At 37.9% G+C, this 22,678-nt stretch overlaps 1 protein-coding gene across 1 annotated transcript in view; it reads right to left on the bottom strand.

Moving 5' to 3' along the window:
- TfAP-2 (transcription factor AP-2) overlaps nt 1-22,678 on the bottom strand; it is a 1,022,457-nt gene that overhangs the window by 950,201 nt on the left and 49,578 nt on the right. The gene's annotated exons all lie outside the window — the stretch shown is intronic.

Raw genomic sequence — 22,678 nt, forward strand, 5'->3', positions numbered from 1 at the left:
TCCATGGCGCCTGGTCTGTAAGTGCTCGATGTGTTTCCCTTGGTTCCTAACAATAGTCCGACAGCGCAATTTCCACTGTAATAGACTTCTCTGAAGGACTGGGAGGGGAATCTTGTCCCATTCATTTGCACAGCTTTCCAAAATCCTTCCACAGTTGTCACACGCCGTTTTCCCAAAGCCCGCCTCAGCAATCCAAATCCACAATAGTCCATAGGACTTGCATCTGGAGATTTAACAGGTACCTCATTGAAAGGTATCTCACCTTATACCACTTGCCTCCTCCATCTCCCTGTAGAATGCGAGGGACGCCATCTGAATTGGCTCATTTCCGTACATTGTTGGAATCTCATGCTCATAGATCGGCCGCATGATCTGCTCCTGAAAATACTGCGAATTTATTTTGCAGTTCTTCGCCACCCTACGAATCTTCAGTTTATCTCGGTAACAGTAGCCAGTAACGACCATGAACCCTTTTGGGAAGGATTCTTTACAGACACGGATTCTTTACCTTCTGAAGTTCTTGGCTCCTTTCTCTCGGTACATGACGGCTCTCAGTTTGTCGCAGTCGGAAAGGTAAATCCATGCTTCATCGAGCGTTACGACGTACATCCACCTTTGTTTTGCCCGATGCCGTTCGTACAGCTTCCGACTAATGACAGAAACACTAAAGCGGCCGTCATAAAGAGCCGTAACATAGCCTTCCCAAAACCGGCTTAGTTTGGGCGGCATTTTGGTCACAGAGCGGAAACCCACACATTTGGAAACAAATTTAACACAACACTCACAACAATGGTCCTGTTTTTTTTTTTTTTTTTTTTTTTTTTGCGTTATTGTCGTCCGCGGAGAAAAACAACTCCTTTCCCAGGAAGCCACTTCACAACACTGCAGGACGCAACAAGCCAGGTCGGATGAGCCCATTCTGCCCTGAGGGGGAAGGAACGAAATCGGCCAAGCGTAGGCTGAACAACCTCTGTATATATTAAATAAGGAAGGTGTGCGCTATTTCGCGATGCTTTCAATTTGTCCATCCACCACTAGCGCTTTCTAACAACAGAGAAAACCATGGGCGTCTCTGGCATGTTAAAATTGGGGGGGAAGGGGACGACTAGAATGCTAGTAGACCCCAACTAAAATCACTTCAAAATTATATGTAAACTGGAATCTACTTTACTAATGGCATCTGCTCTTTCTATCTGTAGCAACACAATTCATCATTAATTTTCTTTCATCACTGGTAGACTACTTGGCGAAAAAAATTAGGTCTATATATAATATGATTCTTAGTTAATTTCTTCATCTTGACATTCCTGCCGGTGAATTCCTGCTCGGTGTTCTTAAACGCATTTGCAGCATTGTAGTTTTTTAGTCCTCATATAGTTTCTTCATTTCGCTGTATGTTTTTGAACTTGTCCAATGAACCATCCTCGTTTACTTCGTTTTCCGTTTTAATGTCTAAAATGCACAGTCTATTCTTGCTGTCATCCGGCTTCTCAATGTATTCTTTCCATCTTCCATAAACTCACTTCGCTCATTAAACACTCATTTCTATCTTTAGTTTCTATATTGTCATAGTAGTTGTCCCTTGCTGCCCTTCTACAGTATTTGCATGAAATTTACTCTCATATATAATATTAAAATTTCTCTATCTTTTTAAATTCCTCTTGTCATCTTCGCTTCTATTGTATATTTCCCTGTCTTTCTAGATTCCCCTTCTTAATGCGCAGATAAACTTTCTATACATCCTTTTTTTTCCCTTGTCCAGTCTCCCTTCGTCATGGAAACCAATTATTGCTGGTTAAGCAATAATAATTAAAAAAAAAAAAAAAAAAATGTGCCTGCAGCCGAGACTACTTTGACTAACCAAGAAGCGTAACTTAAAAAAAAAAAAGTCTTTGAAAGTGACGAATTAGTCCCAGAAGCGACACTCCTATTAGCGACAGGAACTGTTATCTGTCCTATGAGCGACCGATTCATTTACATTGAGATGATGGAAGATTATATGATTCCATCTCGTAAAGTACGTTTGCCTCTGGCGTTATTAGCGCCCGAACAACCTTGGTATGAAATATGTACGTGCCAGTGATACTGCTCGTCAAATATATTTTTCCTCTACAGTGAGTGCAAATAAAACTTATTTTAATTTTGAGTTAGATTTGGCATAAAACATATCAAATAACTTAACGAGACAACAGGGATATTTCCATGAAAAGTATATTCCTACGTAATTATGGAAATCCAGTTGTAATATCCCCTTTCTTCAAAAGCTCTGTTTTCTGTACTTAATTTGATTCAAATCTAATTACTCACTAAGCCCAGTAATATATTTTATTTTGAAAAACTTAAACGTGTAACAGTTTCGCCGTGAATAAAATGAAAAAAAAAAAAATATGTCAATGACAAAAGACAGCTTTTGAGATCCCTTACATCTGATTGGCTATTCTCAACCAATCCCACCAATTACAATGCAGTTCACTCTAAACAATCCAGAAGGTAAACAAACTCTTTAAACTACCTTCTTCCCTATTGAAAGCTACTAAAACGTAAATTAATTGCTTAATTTACCTTCCTCCCTTGTTTTGACTTATACATACAAGCTTGTCGTATAACTGAAATAATCCCTTATAACTAGACGAACTGTTAAGTCCTGCGAGAGATTTGTAACTTGTGTAATAATTTCTTCGAATACACAGTGTTTTTAGATTTCTTTGATATCCTCACGTGGTGAACACCCTCTTTCCATGGGCGTCCGATGAGAAGGCAGGGATCGCCCCCCTGGCTCACGAAAATGTATACGTAATATAGCAAACCACGCATATTAAATACCAGATATACCAGACGTGATACAACAACCATGGATATGCTCCTCCCTAGAAAATTTTCTTATGGCGCCCCTATCTCTTTCTTATGCCATAAACATATTCAATTTAAACTTATGCTTCGTATCATTTTAACATGAAATTTAAAGGCTAATGTACTCTAAATATTTGTTAGTTTTTCCTTTGATATAGTCAGTGTATTCATAGAAATTAATTCAAAAATATAATATTAGGAAAAACATATAAAAGATTGTTAATGTAATGAGAGCATTCTCACGTATTAAATTCAGGTAGAGCGAAATTTTTCATAGTACATTTTGTTAGGTTCTAAATCACATTAGCATGAAACAAGTTAAAGAAGAGAGAGCCTTATCTTCTTCCATTATCTTAGTATGAACGAATCGGTCGCTCATAGGACAGTTAACAGTTCCTGTCGCTAATAGGACTGTCGCAAGTGGGAAGACACCAAAGTGACACACCTCAGGCAGACATTCTAATCACATTAACCTAAGATTTAAGAACAGACATAATTTTAATTTGTTCTGCCTATGTTTTTACTTCTTCCACATAGATCTAAATAGTTTCAGCATTTATCCATTTATCTCGTACTCAAAATGTTTGGGGGGGACGCGTCCCCCCTGTCCCCCTTGCCAGAGACGCCCGTGGAGAAAACAGTGCTTGCGCATGCGTGCGTACAAAACTGCTTGAGTTGCTCTTTCATTTGATGTATTCTTCATAATTGTAATAAACACTACAATCCTTATAATCCCGATATTCATTTTGAAACACCCTGTAGTTTAACTTGTTGCAATGATACCAATTTCGAAGAAAGAAGTAGCTTATTCTAATATTCCCAATACAGAATACTCAAATGTATAGTATCAGCTGTGTTTCAAATTGGTCACTGCATGAATAATGGACAATCCGTGTCTCCTTAACTTGGAGAGTATTTGGTCACATGTCTTGAAAACATTAAAAATAATCATGTTTTCTCTATTGACATACCACAAGCGTCCGAAGCGTTGTTAATTCAAAAAATATTGCCGAATGAAATATAAAATAACAGCGCCACGCGACCAGAACCATGTCAGATACCACAAACAAAACGTTTGAAAAGTAATATCTCCTGCATATCTAATGTATAACCAGTGACATCGCAACCACACTCCCACATTTCTCATCATCTCATTATGCAAACACGTGTCAGATGATCTGACTGCAGCGCTATGGATGAAGTAGCACCCCTCCTCCTCTTAACTTAAGGCGTCGGATGACACTTTCCGCACTGTCAAAACACACCAGATAATGATCCGTTGGGAGGGATCAGCATAATACACACACAATCCTCTCCCCCCTCATTTGTCACGTGACCAGAACACAAAAGTGCAATTTGTCATTCTTTGCATGCACGAGTAAGACCAAATACCACTAAAAATGATAACTGCAAATTAAAGAACACGATATCGCAGAGGTCAATCTTATTTAAGAGGCCTCATCCCGGCGAAATTAAAATACCGCAGATTTTACAGTAATTTTGTGATATCTTGAAATAGATAAAAAGATAATTGAAATGTGGAACAAGAGCGCCCTAGATAATATTATTTTGCGTGAGGTACCGTTATCTCAAGTCACATAGTGGCTTTCCGTTTTCAGCCGTTTAGAAACGCGAAAATAAATACCGATTTTCAAAATGGCTCGAAATCGAAAACAGATAAGTGAGTCGTAATAACGGTATCTCATGTAAAATGATATTGTCTAGGGCGCTCTTGTTCCACATTTCGATTATCTTTTATCTATTTGAAAATATCACATAATTACTGTAAAATTAGCGGTATTTTAATTTTCTCGTGATGGGGCCTCTTAAGAATGAAACAATCGTCCAGCTTACAAAGTATATAAGAAAAAATATATATTGAAGAAGACAATTAGCGACTAGCTTAATAAATATTAATATATAAAAAACTATTAACTAATAGTACCGTGGTCTATAATGTTACTATATGAGATGGAAATTTCATAATTTCTTTATTTCGACTTAATTTTACGTAGCGTGTGAGTCACTGTTAAGTTAGTGCCTCTCCCTTCTATTCCAGCGAAACAAAAACTATATACGAGTATTATTACCGTTTACGAACGACCTACTGTTTGGAGTCATAAATAATAATTTTCCTCTATTTACTGGGAAACTACGTTTGAAGATCACACTTATCCTATCCATATAATTTTTTCAGCTCCAGATCTAACCCTGGATTAGTATGTGTCTCATCTTTGGAAAAATAGTTTAATAATAATAATAATAATAATAATAATAATAATAATAATAATAATAATAATAATAATAATAATAATAATAATAATAATAGTAATAATAATAATAATAATAGGTACAACACTCAGTACGAAAATACTAGGTAAGCAAATATAAAGAACTGGCTCATGAAATCAAAAAAGTTCTAGAAATGTCGGAAGGTTACAGTAAGACCAATTATTATCTCAAATACAGTAATTGTTCCTAAAAGTACTGTGACACAAGTTGAAGAGAAAATGAAATCTTTTAGTTTTACGTCCCACGGTTATGCCGGTTAGGCTAAAGGAGACAGTGATGATGAGTAATGAACGAAATGGTGGAATGAAGAAAGTGGGAGGAAACGGGAGAACCCCAAGAAAACCCACACACACGGTGTTTGTCCACCACAAAGTCAACTTGGCGTGGGCTGGGATCGAACCGGGGACCCCAAGCACAAGAGGCGAACGCTCTACCACTGAGCCACCGCGGATCACAAGTTGAACAGATAAACGCAAACATCTCTTAACAAATCTACAAAAAATCAGTAATACGAGACTCCTGTCATATGGTCAGGAAGTTCTTTGGAGAAGAACTCTTGAAATAATCTGCACTTGTCAAAGATGGTCCTCAGATTATTAAGCTTAAGCCTGTTGAAATCGAGATAGTCTACAGCAATAATAATACTAAATAAAGGTAATAATTAATCATAATGTTAAACTATATCTAACTTCTTTCATGCTTTTATTGCTATAAACAAAAGTTTTATCCTACTATGTGGCGTAGTCATTGTATATACATAATCTATTTTTAGGTTAAAAAAGTTTTCCTCGATTTAGTACCCGGCTATTTGAGGCGATCGCAAAGCGTATTTAGAAATATTGCTCATGTGTACTCTTGGAATACGCTGAACATGTATTTAAATGTAGATGGCTAATCATAAACGCGAAAGCAATAAAATCGCTGAGAAAACGTTAGCTCGAGCGTATTTGGTGGGGGTCGGAACAATAGACCGCCTGCTGTTTAAAAGATTTCAAAAGGAAGGAAAAGAAGGAAAGACGTGTTGCCAGGCAAAGGGATTGTAGCAAGAAACAACTGCTTGGAAGATGGTTTGTGCAGAGTATTGGAACTCTGCTATTACACACCTGGACCTGGCAAAAAGACCTGGAAACCGTGACTGGCTCACAGTATGATTTACACATCTGGTGAAAGTAAAATTACTGAATAGCCACTTTGGCCGCGTTCGCTACAGGGGGTAACGCTTTCTCGACTGGCCTAGGACTTAGGATTATGATTAGAAATTAGATTTCTGGGCTTCCGGCCTTTTATGACCATGTTAGCCCGTCATGTATGACGGAACTCGGGCATAACTCTATTCGAGGAAGGGGAAAGAAGACAGGATTGAGCTAGAAAGGAAGCGGTCTGGGACCCCATATGTTGGGTACCATCCCGGCATTTGCCTGGTAGGAAAGATAAAAACCCGAGGGAAACATCACTCAGAATTGCTGGTCTGAAAGAACTTTTTATACTTTTTCGACCGAGTGTCCCCAGCAGGAATCGAATCCCGCACCAAAGATGGGACCGTTAACGACTATGCTAACGCGTGTCCACTCTTTTCGATTTTCCTCGAAAATTTTGCATGAGGATTGACACTGGGATGACCAAATAGAATAAATAAATTAATTAATTAATTAATAAATGAAACGCAACACTCGGCAAACTAGGATAATTGACAGTCCATCTAGGTATAAAATCTCGAACCTTAAGAATCGAACCTAAGCATAACTTTCCATTATCGACTCACAGAAGATTATCAAATATTGAAATATGGAATTTACTTACCGGGCTATCAGTTGGAGAAAAATATAAAAGTATTTTACAAAAATTTCGAAATCTTTCCAAACTATGGAGTTTAAGAACACATAAAACTTATTACTACGAGCGAGAAACGGGATGCGGCGAGTATGTTGGTTCAGTGATAGAGTGATACCTCTGGCGCGTGTAGTCCCTTGTTCGATCTCTGGGCTATTAAGTTTGTTGTGAACAACATCGTGTCCGTGAGTTTTCTCTGAGCACTCTCGTTTCCTTCCACATTTTTATTTTACCAATTTTTCCATCACCATTCATTTACCTTAATTATCGTCTCTCTCAGCCTAAAGGGTATAAGCGTGGGATATTAAACTGAAGAGAAAAAGGGGCGCTTTTCCTAAAAGATGTGAAATTTAGCGTCCGGTTTGCATTTCCCTCGAAAGACCGAAGACTCCGAAAAAAAAGGGAGAACCTTGTTGAAAACGAGACCTCAGAATCAACCTAATTTATAGTTCATTCAGTTCAACTCAATGAGATTTAACGCTTAGTATCAGTGGCGTTGTTTCAGATTTTGTCTGGGGGAGGAGGAGCGAAATGCTACAGCGACATAAGAGTCACGTTTCTTATATTAGTATACAAACGATTAAACAGTATGGGCATCTCAAACTCAGAAGAGGACATTGTTTGTCTCCCTGGTCCCTGCCCTCCCCAGATGACAACCCTGCTTGATATAGTCCTATTTTTTGACATTTTACCTGTTATATAAGTCTACTAATAACACTGCAAAGCATGGGCGTCATTTAGGGGGGCAGGAAGGGGAATTTACCCCTGAGTTTGAGATTTATATAGATTTTATCAATAGAATAGTAGTAAGTCAGTGTAAAACTCGAAATTTAACATATATCAAGGGGTCATTCCCCCCACCCCCCCGAAGCCGAATCTGAAACAACGCTACTGCTGCAAAGCTTATTTCACTACCTTGACAGTTATGGAGAACCCTTCAAGATCATTTTAATAAATCTTGCACACACTTTTTGGATACCTAAACAACAATGTTGGTAGGCAAAATGAAATGAAATCTTTCAGTTTAACATCCCATGAGTATACCTTTTAGGCTAAGGGGGACGGATCATTAAGGCAAGTGAATGATGATGGAATAAATTGGTGGAATGAGATTGTGGGAGGAAAACGGGAGTACCCCCTAGAAAACTCACGGACACGATGTTGTCCACCACAAACTTACTAGGCCTTGAGAGTCGAATCAGGGACCCTATGCAACGGAGGTAGGAATTCTACCATTGAGCACTGTGGCTCCTAGAACATTGGTAAAGACACAAACTCAGTTGAAGTATGATATGTGAATAGGCTAAGCCTACCCAACAAATCTAAAAGCAAAACACATTTTGCCATCTCCATTGATATTTACTCTTCCTAAACATACAAAAGTTGTTTCGCGTAGCATAGTTGCTAACGTTTTCGGTTTTGGTGATGTTCGGTGGGGACCCTCGGTAGAAAAAGTGAAAGAGTCTTTTCAGCCAAGTCATCGTGAATGAGGTTTTTCCTCATTAACACCAAACAAACGTCGAGATGGTACCTAACATACATGTCCCAGGCCACTTTCCACCAGCCCTTTCCTCGGATAGTGTGATCGCCGAAGAACGTAATGAATCATACCTGACGAACTAACATGATCATAGATGCCGAAAGCTGAGAAACCTAATTCCTAATCCTTAGAATTCTGGGACAATAATGAAATATAATTGCAGGTTTTGTCACTTTTGTCCTGCTTGCAACGCATATGTTGATAATAAAGGATTACATGGTCTTTCATGTATTTAAAAAAAAAAAAAAAAAAAAAAAAAAAAAAAAAAAAAAAGATCGGGAAGACAATCTCGTCATCATATTGTAAACGACATTATTTGTAGAGACCTCGTTTCAGCGGGAGTTCCTTCAATGAAAGAACCAAATGGTTGTTGCCGCTGTGATGGTAAAAGGTCTATGGCATGACCTTGGTATCGTGGAAAAATGGAAAAGCACTAGTCTGGGATTTCACATGTTCCGATACGTTTGCTCCTTCCAACTTATCCCATTCTTCAATTCAGGCAGGTCTTGTCGCCGCTCACAGAGAATCAGACAAAAGACTAAAATACTCAAACCTATTGGACAAATATTGGTTTGTAACAGTAGCAATAGAAACCAGTGGGTCTTGGGGTCACGAAGGATCTAATTTCATTAATGAAGTTTGGTCATCGAATAGCAATCAAAACTGGTGACCCCCGAGCTACTGTATTCCTTTTCCAACGTATCAGCATCGCCATCCAGCGCGGGAATGTGTCATCGATCTTAGGCACATTACCTCCTGGTAAAGAACTGGACGAGATTTTTCTTCTATAACCCACAATAAGACGGAAGTAGAGACATCCTAGGAGGCTGACAACCACTTTGACTATGTTCATGAAGAATGTTTTGAATCCAGTTTGGATAAATATAAATTCTTGGAAGTCATGGCTAATACCGGTAAATTGGGAGTGGTAGCAACATTATCTACAGATTTTACTTTGTTGCTCAAAATTGTTAAAGACCCGAAAGATATTGTTGTTAAGCTGTCCGATGTTTATTTGGAACAAATTGCAGGTAGATAAACTATTTAAAAACACAACAATAGACAGAAAAAATATTTTTTGTAAAAAAAAAAAAAAAAGAAAAAATGAAACAACATGTACTTGAAGTCATGGTAATAAATGCGACAAAGAAGAACTTTGAAAGCTAACAAATTTCTGGATTAAAAAAAAAAAAAAAAAAAAAAAAAAAAAAACACAAATGACACTTGTGGGAAAAGGAGCGTGTACAGTGTAAGTACTTTTATAGAGTCCTCCAGTATTGTGCTATGTCGTTTTTAATTAGCTTTAGCAAAAGAGGAAACACAGACCATTTAATAAAAAAAGTTAGTTAACGAAAGTTGAGACAAACTGCCTGTTGATGAGGCTTAATTTACGGAAAATGTTGTGTAACACACACATACACTTTAATGTAAGACAGATCCTTTGCAGTTTTCGTTTACCAAATGAAATGGAGTGTAACTCAGAAACTCAGGTAGCATGTTTCTAGTAACTTTTCTGAAATTAAGCAACGCGAAAAAAAAAAAAAACATAAATAATAATATACAGTCTAATTGTCACTGGGAATTATGAATTAATTGAAATTAAGGGCGAGATGCAACTCAAAAACTTTTACAACATAATTCGTCAATAATAATAATAATAATAATAATAATAATAATAATAATAATAATAATAATAATAATAATAATAGTAATAATAAGCCGAGGCGAACAGATCTCAGAAGCTTCCGGCGTGAAAAACTGTGTAACACAGCCTTTGTTGCCGAGTCAACCCTGTTCCTGATCGAGTCCGCCACCAAGTATAGCGCTCGATCTCTATTCTTTACATAAGTTCTTCTCAACCGGTATGTCGCGATACTTTAGTGTGTCGCGCAGTCTCACAGAATGTATCACGAAATCTTAGAATTAAAAGTTCTGATGCACTGAGAAAAAAATGTAGGTGGCGTACTGAAAAGAATAGGTTGCATATGTAATTCCTGTAGTTTTTGGACTTAACGTACAGCAGACGTATAACTGAAAAAGCATGTTTTATAATAGTTTCTGTACGCGTATAAGTGTTCCATCTATACGTACTTTCAGTATGAAACAATGTAGGTGGTCAGGATCTCACATACAAATGGACGTATATAACATATAGCTGACGAAGGTAACATAAGTATATGCATGTGATATACGGAAAACTTTTAGATGTCAGACATCCTGCAACGGTATGATGTAACATCTAAGGGCAGTGCCTATGTAGCATACGGATAACGTATGCTCCGTACTGATTTCTTAGTAAGCAAGAGGATTCCGTATATTTGTACAATATACCGCTGTCCGGAGAATGGATTTTTCTCTGTGCGCATTGAATAATTAGTTAGAATCAATTTTGAGACACACTGTATTAGCCAACACCTCCAGTCAAGCCAGCAACAATTCTCAATATTAGCCTACACAGAGTCACTACTTCATAGAAACCCAGTCTTAAACTATTGTAATTTACATTACTGTTAGTTTTAAAAAAATCAAGTAAGTGTGTCGGGATGTCGTAGGCATTCAATCTAATGTGTCGCTGGTCAAAAAAGGTTGAGAACCAGTGCCTCAGGAAATGGGCTGGGTGCTTGCCCAAAAAATTGGGTTCAGATAAGGCTAGTAATTACCGAGAAACAAAGTACCACACACCGGAGCTTCTCCTACTAGCAGAAACAACTTGCAAACCGCTTGCTGTAAACTTAAATTGCAAGTCGGCCAAGCTTGCATCCAGCTTGATTGGAAAACGTGCAAGCATGCTGCAAGCTGGATTCCAGTAACGAAATTAAGTGGGAACAACCTAGCATTCAGTATTCAATTCAAGCTTGACGCAAGCGTTTTACAAGTCAAGTCAATTGCTAATGAACGGCCAGTGACGCTCTGGGAAGAGCTAAAGCATCGCTTGCAAGTACAACAAAAAGCAGATTGTATGAAAGCATGCGTTTTAAGTGCAAGCGTAGAAAACCAAAAGCCAAGCACGCGCCAACTTGCCGAAAGCTTTCTTGCTACTAGGGTCAAGTTTCGCCTATTCAAGATTCACCTAATATCTCCTAGCTATACACAGCAATCAAAGCGATGACACAGAGTTAATTTTCTTATTAAGCGAAAGTTGATTTCTTAAAAACTTGGTTTAGCTCACGTATATTGGTAGTCAACAATAATTTACATTTCCATCTTGAAACTATTTTCGCTCTCTTATTAAATGGTCTGGTATGTAGGGGAAAATTTGACAAACGTAGCAAAAATTGCAGGATAGTTTCTTTCTATCAAGTATTGTAATATCCTAAAAGAAAGTCCCCGAATATCCCTCTTGATCTTTATAAAATATGGCTTCAACATCACATTTGACTTTTTGCATTACCATTTGAAAAATTCCTCTGTCAAATTAGTATTTTGCATTCTGAGCAATTATATAAAAGTAACCACGAAAGTTCTGTCGCTTTTTGTGGAGGTCTGTATACAATTGGCTCTCATATCGTGAGTTGAATGTGAATGGAGATAAGGCGAAAGTCAGTTGTTGGTGTGGGTATATCCAACATACTACCTGGTTGTGGCACTTCAGTTACACCGCGAACTTGCGTAAGGACAGAGTGAACATGGGACTCCACAGAGCAATATCAAGGCGTGTATGCTGTACAAGTTCAAACTGGGCTCAAACGCCGTTGCAACGGGGCGGAAGAGATGCCAGGCCTTTCGTGAGGGTGTCGTGACTACGCGGACAGTGCAGCGGTGGTTTAACAAGTTTCAGGACGGTGACGAAACACTGAAGAGGCACCACGTGCCGGAAGACCAACACATGTACAAAAGGAGCTTCAGGCAGCAATTGAGGCGAACAGTGGCCAGACATGTGAGGAACTGAGACTTCAATTCAGTGCGAGTGGAGAAACCATTCGGTAAGCACCTCCATTAACTTGGGAAGCACTATATGTTTGATCGATGGGTCTCACATAATTTGACTCCGAGCCAGAAGGCAACGCAAGCAGACATGTGTGTTTCTTTGCAGAATCGTCTGAGGAAGGAGTAATTTCTGGACACAGTGTTGACATGTAATGAGAAGTGGGTCCTGTGTGAAGCTCCATGGCGCTGTCATTATTGGCTAGCATCTCATGAACTGGTTCTAAAACAGCCGAAACCAGCACTGCATAAGAAGAATGTCCTTCTGTGCGTTTGGTGGACTGCTCGAGGTATCGTGCATCGGGAACTGCTACCACCTGATCAGAACACCAATGCAACTGTGTACTGTCAGTAGTTGAGAAGAGTTTAAGAAAAACTCAATACTCTGGAGCTAGCACTTCTGAATCGCAAAGGCGTCCTTCTGTTACAGAACAATGCTAAGTTCCACGTGGCTAGGATGGCCCATGACACCATTCTACGCCTTGGATGGGAAACAGTACGGGGGCCATACTCCCCGGACATTGCACCTTCCGATTATCATATGTTCCATTCCTTGGACAATCACCTTAGAGGACGCCAGTTCAAATCCCTAGTAGAGATACAAAATGCACTTGATACCTTCTTCGCTTTACGGCCCAACAAGTTCTACCGCGATGGAATCCATGCCCTTCGATACTGATGGGTACTATTTTTGATCTTCCAGGTACGTCTTAGGTGACATATCGATGTCCGAAGGTGGTGGGGAGAAAAGCGACAGAACTTTTTTTGGTAACCTTTATAGTAACCCGCTAATCTCAACACCACTGCGTGTAGTCTTGTAAACAAAAATTAGAACCATACTTCCATAGGAATACATGGGGGAACGATTCTTGATTGTCCATATTCTGTAATTGGGTTATGTAGTCTGTTGTGTCTAGAAATAAATAAATAAATAAATAAATATCCTAGGATCAACAGGATAGATCTTCTTCAACAAACTCAATTTTTAACTTTTAACTCTCTTTATCCTGTTGAAAATTGATGGTGATATAACATGTAAATCTCGAGTTTTTTTTTTTTGTCTCTTGGTCGAATATACGAACAGAAAGAGTAAACAGATATATATATATATATATATATATATATATATATATATATATATATATATATATATATATATACATATATTGATAAACCATATTCCTTAATATTTACTATACGGCCTCTAGTTCATACTGTATTTCTACATAATCTGTAGAACTGAAAAATGTTTATCTTTTTCAGTATAATGAAAGTTAACCTCAATCGATTCAACTTTTTTTGTTCAACTTTATCCAATAACAAATTACAATTTGAAGTTCTCTATGGCAGTAACAAGAACAAACTACAATACTACCCAGTAACACTAACAAGAACAAACTACTATCTAACACATGATAATAGCCCATGACACAAACAAGAACAAACCACAACACTAACACATGACACTACCCCCATGACACTAACAAGAACAAACTACAATACTACTCCATGGCCATAGAAGCCCGAAGAAAATTTTCTACGCGAAGCCATCTCCCTGGTTGCCATATTACGTTTGATAGTTTTTATTTGTATTAAGAAAATCTTAAGAAATTTAAATAGTTCTTATATACATTTACGTGAGACATTGGGGCCGCCCCCTGTCCCCGCCTTTGGGCGCCCATGCCCATGACACTAACAAGAACAAACTACAATCTAATACATGATATTATCCCATGACACTAAAAAGAAATAACTACATCATTAACACGACATTATCCCACAATACTAACAAGAACAAACTTGAGTACTACCCCATTACACTAACAAGAACAAACTTGAGTGCTACCCCATTACACTAACAAGTTCAAACTTGAGTACTATCCCATTACACTAACAAGAACAAACTTGAGTACTACCCCATTACACTAACAAGTTCAAACTTGAGTACTATCCCATTACACTAACAAGAACAAACTTGAGTACTACCCCATTACACTAACAAGAACAAACTTGAGTACTACCCCATTACACTAACAAGAACAAACTTGAGTACTACCTCATTACACTAACAAGAACAAACTACAATCTAACACATGATAACAGGCCATGACGCTAACAAGAACAAGTTACCATACTAACACATGGCACTGTCCCATGACACTAGCAAGAACAAACTACAATATAACACATGATAATAGCCCATGATACTAACAGGAACAAACTACAATACAAACATATGACATTATCAAGAACAAACTACAATCTTACCAAATGACATAACCCCATGACACTAGCAAGAACAAATTATAACACATAACATTAACAAGAACAAACTACAATATTAACAGATGACACTAAGCCACGACACTAACAAGAACAAACTACAATACCAGCACATGACAGTACTCCATGACACTGCCGTCAAATATATTGGTATTTTTTAAAATTTCTATCTGTGAGCTTAAAACGTACCACATAATAAAAACTTTTTCAGGATAAAAATTGGAATGTGGTTTTCTACATTAAATAATGTCTGCATTCTCACGTCCTCTCAATATGAGTAAAAATATGTCTCTGGAGTTTTTTCTTTGTATCTGTGTGTGGTCAAATGGAACATACGTGACAAACCACATATAAAGACCGTAACAAACATATATCTAATATTATAAAGGTTAATTTAAAAGAAGATGACACTTTCAGAAAATGTGTGTGACTACTCTTGTATACGACAAGCAGTGGTAGTGTAAAATACTTTAAAAGAGGAATGCATATACCTACTACCGTATGTGAATATGTGAAATGTGTGCGTGTTAGATAGAGAGAGTAAAACCAGGACACAAACAAATGAGAAACGGCACAGCCGCCTTTTGTCTCGTTTTCTCTTTCTTTCTTTATTGTGCCATCTCCCCTTGTCTCTCCGATCTACATCCCTCCCCCCCGCTTTCCTCCTTGCTTTTCCTTTAATCTAGTACGCTGTCTGTTTCATCTGTTCGCCGCTGGCAAAGGGTGGTCGCCCAGAACGCTCGACTAGGATTACGCACTTCACAAGAGAAGTTTTCGCCTTCGGCCTCTACAACCAGCCTCCCTATAATCCTTACAGTATACATCATCCTAGCAAACTTAATGCACAAACCCTCTCCCTCCAATACCAATACAATACTAGTAGTAATAGTACTATTTGCTGCTGCTACTACTACTACTAGTACTACCACTTCAACAACCGTGGATGGGTCTCAATATAATGGGATGACAACTCTTTGCCACAATGGCTGACAATAAGGCCAGGGTTTTTAGTGTATAAAAGAGAAAGAGAGAGAGCACAAGAATTGAGGAACAGTCAAGGAGGGATGGGAGTTAAAGAGTTGAAGGGACGGCCACTAAATGGTGAAAAGATAGAGCGTCCGGGCGAGGTACATAGACGTTGGTTTACGAGATGCTCTCCTATATGGCACCACAGTAACGAGAATACTGGAAAAAGTTCAGATGAAAAGGGAGAGATTATGTTTTAGTAGAAAAGAAAGAAGAGAGAGAGAGTGATAGAGACACAGAGAGAGAGAGAGAGAGGGAGACCGAGAATAGACAGTTTATCCCCTATCTTCTAAAGCGTTAGCCTTTCGTAAAACTGGTCCATTGGGACTCGCAAAAAAATAGGACATTCGAATTGGGTAGGGTTATACGAGGGTAGAACAGAAAAAATATTTTTTAAAAACGGGAGAGAGAGAAAGACAGAGAAACAAAGTGAGATGAGAATTCATCCGGAAAATTAAGCCATTTTCTGGAAGGGTGGTGGGCGCGTGGGTGAGTATATATATATATATATATATATATATATATATATATATATATATATATATATATATATATATATATATATATATATATATTCAAACGATTGTCGCTTGTTTTTCTCCTTACTAAAACTGTCCAGTTCTCTCATTCTTTTTTTTCTCTCTCTCTCAAACTAAGTTGACACGCAGAAAAAAAAACACACACACACACAGAAAGGAAGAGATAAAAAGAAAGAAGGAAAGTAGACAGATAGAAGGAAGGAAAGGGCCAACTGTTTGTCACTAGCGAAAAAGAATACACATGCACATATGCATACACGTACACATGGCCGACAAATATACAGAGCAAGGGAGAGAGAGAGAGAGAGAGAGAGAGAAAGATTGAGCATGTCATTAAAGAAACCACAGTTTCCGAGCGAAACTCATGCTAAAATGTAAACAAGAATATTAACCTTTCCACCCTCTGTCTCGTTAGTACTACACGATACCCACATATAAATGTCGCCATAAATTATATTCATGTATGTGTGGAGATGTGATGTATAATAGGAGAGGACAACTTAGGTAAATACACATATATATGAAACAACATCAAAATAAACGTAAAATGATATACATAAATAGGCAGAAAAATGTGAAACAACGAATAAAATTGTGGTGTTACAAAAGAAACAATGAATTTATAAAACAGATGTCAACATGTAGTACATTCACAGTTCAAAGTCATGAGCAGGGGAACATCCGCGGGGGGTCCACCAGGTCCGGAACCCCCAAAATTCCAATCAACTCCTCGGCTAAGAGTTTAGAACATATGTTCATTTCAGTTGAGACAAATTTCGTGATCTTTATTTGATAACAATGTTAATAAGAAATATGAGGGAGGACCCAAAAGAAACCGGACTTTCGTTCTAATTTTTTTTTTTAACAAAATTCTTTCAGTCTCCTTTAAAGTACTCTCCATTAAATGCGATTCATTTCTTCCATCTTCTTTCCCACTGTTTGAAGCACCTCTGGAACTCTTCAACTTTTATATCATCCAATGCACTCTGCGAAGTTCTTTTTACAGCCTCTACACCATCAAAACATTTTCCTTTTAGATTTTGTTTAATTCTCGGAAAATGTCATCCTGTTGGTCAAAAAGTTTCGATCACTTTCAATCGGATTTTTCAAGTCCTGGCTCAAATTCAGATGAATGATTTCATCCTGTCTGAGCAGGCGAGAAACAAACTTAGCGGCAACATGTGTCATTTGCAAAACTTCACGCTGGCACGAACTCCAACTCACTCCTGCCTGTTTTGAAATATCTTCGATCATGAAACGACGATCCTCGCTGATTTTGGGGCAGATTTGTTCGATGTTTTCGTCGCTTTGAAATGATGAAAAGCACCCAGAACGAGCATGATTTTCAACACTCATCTCACCACACTTAAAGCGCCCAAACCATTCAAAAAATTGTGTGCGGTTCATAGTATCCTTCTTGAAAGAATGTTGAAGCATTTGGTAAGTTTTCGTTTCCGATTTTCCAGGTAGGAAGCAAATATACTTCTTGTTCCTTTGAATCTGCCATAATGATTTCACAGGCGGCAAAAACGGAACAGTTGAGAAAAACAATAATACGATCAAACGTTAATCTCCTACGCAGACGTCGCTTGGCCAACTGATCTGGGAAGGTCTCTACTAGACCCACCTAGCGGAAGAACTCTCTGCTACGCCTAGGAACAGCAGCGCTCTTTCAATCCGGTTTCTTTTGGGTCCCTCCTCGTATTTTTCACACAAAAATATGTTGAAAATTTCTAGCTAATTTTACTTTCAATTACTCTTGAGAGAGAGAGCTGCGCTGATGTGGTCGGATTTCCTCCGCTGACGACGTTGATGCTGGCAAATCTCAAGAGATATAAAGTTGAATGCTGAACCATATGAGAAGATAGTTCGGTGGTAGAAGGCTCAGCTTGGGTGCTGAGTTGTTCTGATTCAATTTCCAGGGCAAGTCGTGCCCGTACCTAATCTTGGATGTATACTCTATTCTTTCCACTACATTAATTTATCATTTTGTCATTGTATAACCATTTATTTCCATTTACATTGGCGAGTTTAGCGAGTAGGCCGGGTAGGCATGGACCTACCCAAACATTTTGAACGCTAAAAGATATAATAAAGAGTAAATATATTTTCCACTATTTATATTAATGGTAGATAATTATTTAACAAGTAGCATCAATCACTACTGTAAAAGTAATTTCCTACTGTTATTAATCAATCAAATCCTATATGTATCCATAAGCGAGGGAGCGGGCATACCCAAAATTTAAAATCATAAAGCCGCCCTTGTGCAATTTACTATGAATCTCCTTTAACTGAAAAGGGTATAATTGTGGGACGTTACACTAAACCAAAAGGCCATAGGCTAGTTAGCATTGATGTTTTAAAATCAGGAGGTCTCGGATGCGAATCACTGTCCATTCTGAGTTTTTCCTCAGTTCTACCACGTGAATGCCAGGATAGTACCTTTAATATCGATGCCCTGGTGACTTCTGTCCCTTGCATAATTGTTATTGTTATTAGGATCACGCAGTGGGACTTATAAGATTGTATTGTTAGTACGCACGTCCGTTATTCCACACAAAACTTCACAAGTTAACGAGAGTGAATAATCTTGCAATTATTTTCTTTGTGCTTTCCCACCGAGAATCGAACCCGCGACCACGTGTGTCAAAGGCACAAACAGTATCCACTAGACCAGCAGAGAGGCTTGGAAATAGTAGAAATGTACTGTACCACCCCTTCAGATTCGAATATTGAGCTACTTCGTGGATAAGCGGTTAGCGTACGCGTCTTTGGAGTGGGAGACTCGGATTCGTTTCTCAGCGGGAGATCATGTGGTTTGGATTTCACTTTAATCAGTAGGTCCTGTCTCATAGAGCCTCTCTGCTTAAAGGGACGTTAAACTCAAAATCAACTCAACTCAGATTCGAATATTGATTCCCTTTGAGCGAAAACGGTTTTAAAAAAGACGAGACACCGTTTAAGATATGGATTCAGTATACTTCCATCTGTCCTTCTTTTTCTACTGAAGCTGAAAACAGTATAAATCTATAAATAAATAAATAAAATCCGATTTCAGTATCAATTTTCATTAGAGTAAAAACTGTAAGATGTGTGAGAAACTGTTTTTTGATATATATTCAGATTTCCAAGAACATGTTCTACAGGGTGACCCAAAACAACCTCTTATATTTGAAAGGTGAATGAAACAAAAATATTGTAGATAGAAACTTATTTATTTTTTAAAAAATATAAACTTGTATTGAAAACAGTTTGTCATTAGTTTATTCTGTTTTTACACTCTCTCTACAAAGCCTAACAGCTGCAGCATGCTTCCTTACAGAAAGTTCTGGGAACTGTAAAATAGACTTGTCTCACAGTCTTGATATTCCAACGGTGAACCTATTGTTCAGAATTTCTCGACCCAGTGCATGATAGTCTTCCGAACAGGAACATTTTCAATACGACGAATAGCAAATTTAAAGCTCCTTGCACTGGGTCGCATTTCACATGTGTTTTGAGAAGGAACTCATCAAGTTGGTGGGGGTTATGACGTCATCTGTTTGACCAAGAGTACAACGCAAAAGGCTTATTTTATTCTTTTGCAAATGCTATCTAAAAGATTTTTATGGGATTCAAGAACATATATATGTCGTCGATATGACCTTCACACAGAGTACACGTGCTATGGGCTTCTTTCCTCCTTGCATTTTTCAAGTGATTTTGGAATCTACACGTTTTAACATACGGCCGGTCTAATTGGGTCTAAACTTAAGAAAAAGTGACTTTTTCACAAAAATCTCCATTTTCATCGAATTCCCCTTTTGAGGTATATGATACGAACATACGATTGGTACCGTTCCGAAGGTTGCTTTATTCTGAAGACAATGAGATACGAACCAAAAGTTGGTCCAAAACCTCAGAATAAATAGTGATGTATTAGGAAATTTTTACATTATGTCCCATTTTTTGAGACTTCTGGGATGTTTTTGGGATATTCATCGCACAATGGTAAATATTTTCCGCTTCTTATTTTTCAAAATATCAGATTGATATTTTGCACACGCATTGCGTACACCAGTTAATATTTTTTTAAGCGATTTTGAGATCTGCACGTTAACACAGGGCCGGTCCACAAAGACCTAAACTCAGTGCTATAGTCCTAAGAATTTCAGAGGATATACGCTGTTTCGTGGTAATCTATAATTGTCGTAAAGGACATAGAAGTCATTTTTAATGAACAATGTACAATCCATGAATTTATTAATTGAATTTAAATAAAAAGAATATTTACTATTATATAATCTAAAAACATTTCATGCTATTTTCTTGATAGTATTTTCTTTCATTTAAATCACACCATTAATGACATAAATGGGTGTAGGTATGGAGATGGAAACAACTCACTCCTAGGAACAGAAAAAATTGTGTCCGATGTGCCAGAAGTAAGAAAGTTTTCCCAAATTTAACTATAAAATCATTAAGACATGATTTTTTTCAATTAATAGATTCTGTATTGCTCAAAGTTACGTATTAATATTAGCATGATATTGAAAATATTCATACCTTAGTTTTAAAATATCAAACAAGTTTGGTTCTCTTTAGCAGAGAACAAGGCTTTAAGCAATTTAAATATCAGAACCATCGACCTTCAAAATGCTTGGATATCGTCTCAGAAAAAAAAAAAAATACGCCACTTTGCCCATAGCCTAAAACTAACAATTTTGTGTTTTGGTCTTGTGATATAGTCACTTTATCATTAGAAAAAATGAAATAAAATCTTTAAGTTTTACGTCCCACGATTATGCCGGTTAGGCTAAAGGAGACGGTGATTATGAGAAATGAATGAAATGGTGGAATGAAGAAAGTGGAAGGAAACGGAAGAAATCCGAGAAAACCCACGAGCACGGTATTTGTCCACCACAAAGTCCACATGGTGCGAGCTTGGATCCAACCAGGGATCCCAAGCACCGGAGGTGACTGCTCTACCACTAAGCCACCGCGCCCCCCACTTTATCTTTGGAATAATGGCCTGATTAAGTAAATAAATATAAATGAAACACAAGTAGAAAGTACTATATGCTTTGAAGCAGAAGGTACACTCTAATTACTAAGAGTAAGCAGAGAGTATACGGCATGCACCGCCGTGCACCCTCGACTACAGCTCTGCCTAAACTTCTGTAAAACGAATTTTTTCAGAAAAAATCCGCATTTTCATCGAATTTCCCTTTTCAGATACACGCGAAGGGTACCGTTTTTAAGATTGATTTATCCTGAGGAGTATAAGGTATGAACGAAAATCCTATGACAAATAGTGATGATGCAGGAGCTGCTTGATTGAAAGTCTAAAATTTACCTTCAAAATCCCAAAAGGGTTAAAATCTGGGAGGTTGTATTGGTTCACCTTGTATATCCAACCTTATTTCTCTATTGCAATCAGAAGTGACAGATTTTCTACGAACCTATGATTTTAGTACTGAATCCCCCCACATTTTGGAAGGTTATCATAGTTTCACAATAGGAACCGAAACTCTTTTGTTATTATCACGTTACTAATGTCACTACGTTCAGAATGGCAGTTTTGTTTAACTTTATTGACATCGTTCTGATAAGAAAAAGAAAAAAACAAAAACAAACGCATATGACACAGAAAGAAAACACAAAACGAAATAAAGCAGAAGTCTATATACGTTATATGTGTGAGTACATGAGTGTGTTAACAGTGCGGTCAAACTCAAAGGAACCAAAAACAAACCGACACCGTTTTCTCCCCTTTCCTCACATTTAAGATTCAACACCACCCGCTGTGTGTAAAATAGAAACCTCTTTCGGAAAGTGGAAAAAAAAATCGGCTTCACTCCTCTTCTGCAACGGTCTCCGCTCCATTGACAACCCTCTCTTACACGGTACGTACACAAACACTTCATTTCTCGTTGGAAAGAAATTGTGCATGCAAAAATTGGTAAAAGGACAGAATATGGGTGACAAGAGGAAAGGGAGGGGGAGGGGGGAGACGCTTGACGCTTGATCGAATGAACTTGCAATTATTTAACTTTGCGTCTTCTTTCTTTAATTCTCTCTCTCTCTCCCGATCACTATGAGAATAAATGAACGAACTCTCTCCCTCTTCCCGCCCGTGTCTATTTTAGAGGTTCATCATCACAATCATCCACCCGTTTACTAGATATGGACCCACTCAGAACCTGAATTGAAAAGTTGATTACGAGGGTGGAGTAGAAACTTGAATTCATTTCTTGATATCTCTATTACCACAAATTCAAATGCAATCCCTTTCTGCATATAGTAAGATCGTATCTAGGAGGTTCATGTGTACTAAAGTAGTTAGCCCGTATGCTTTGAGTGTGCATCTTTCTGGGTTTAAATCCCTATTACGGAACAACATTTTTTTTAA

This window comes from Thermobia domestica, chromosome 2, assembly GCF_964235325.1.
Source record: "Thermobia domestica chromosome 2, izTheDome1.hap1.1, whole genome shotgun sequence".
Taxonomy (NCBI): domain Eukaryota; kingdom Metazoa; phylum Arthropoda; class Insecta; order Zygentoma; family Lepismatidae; genus Thermobia; species Thermobia domestica.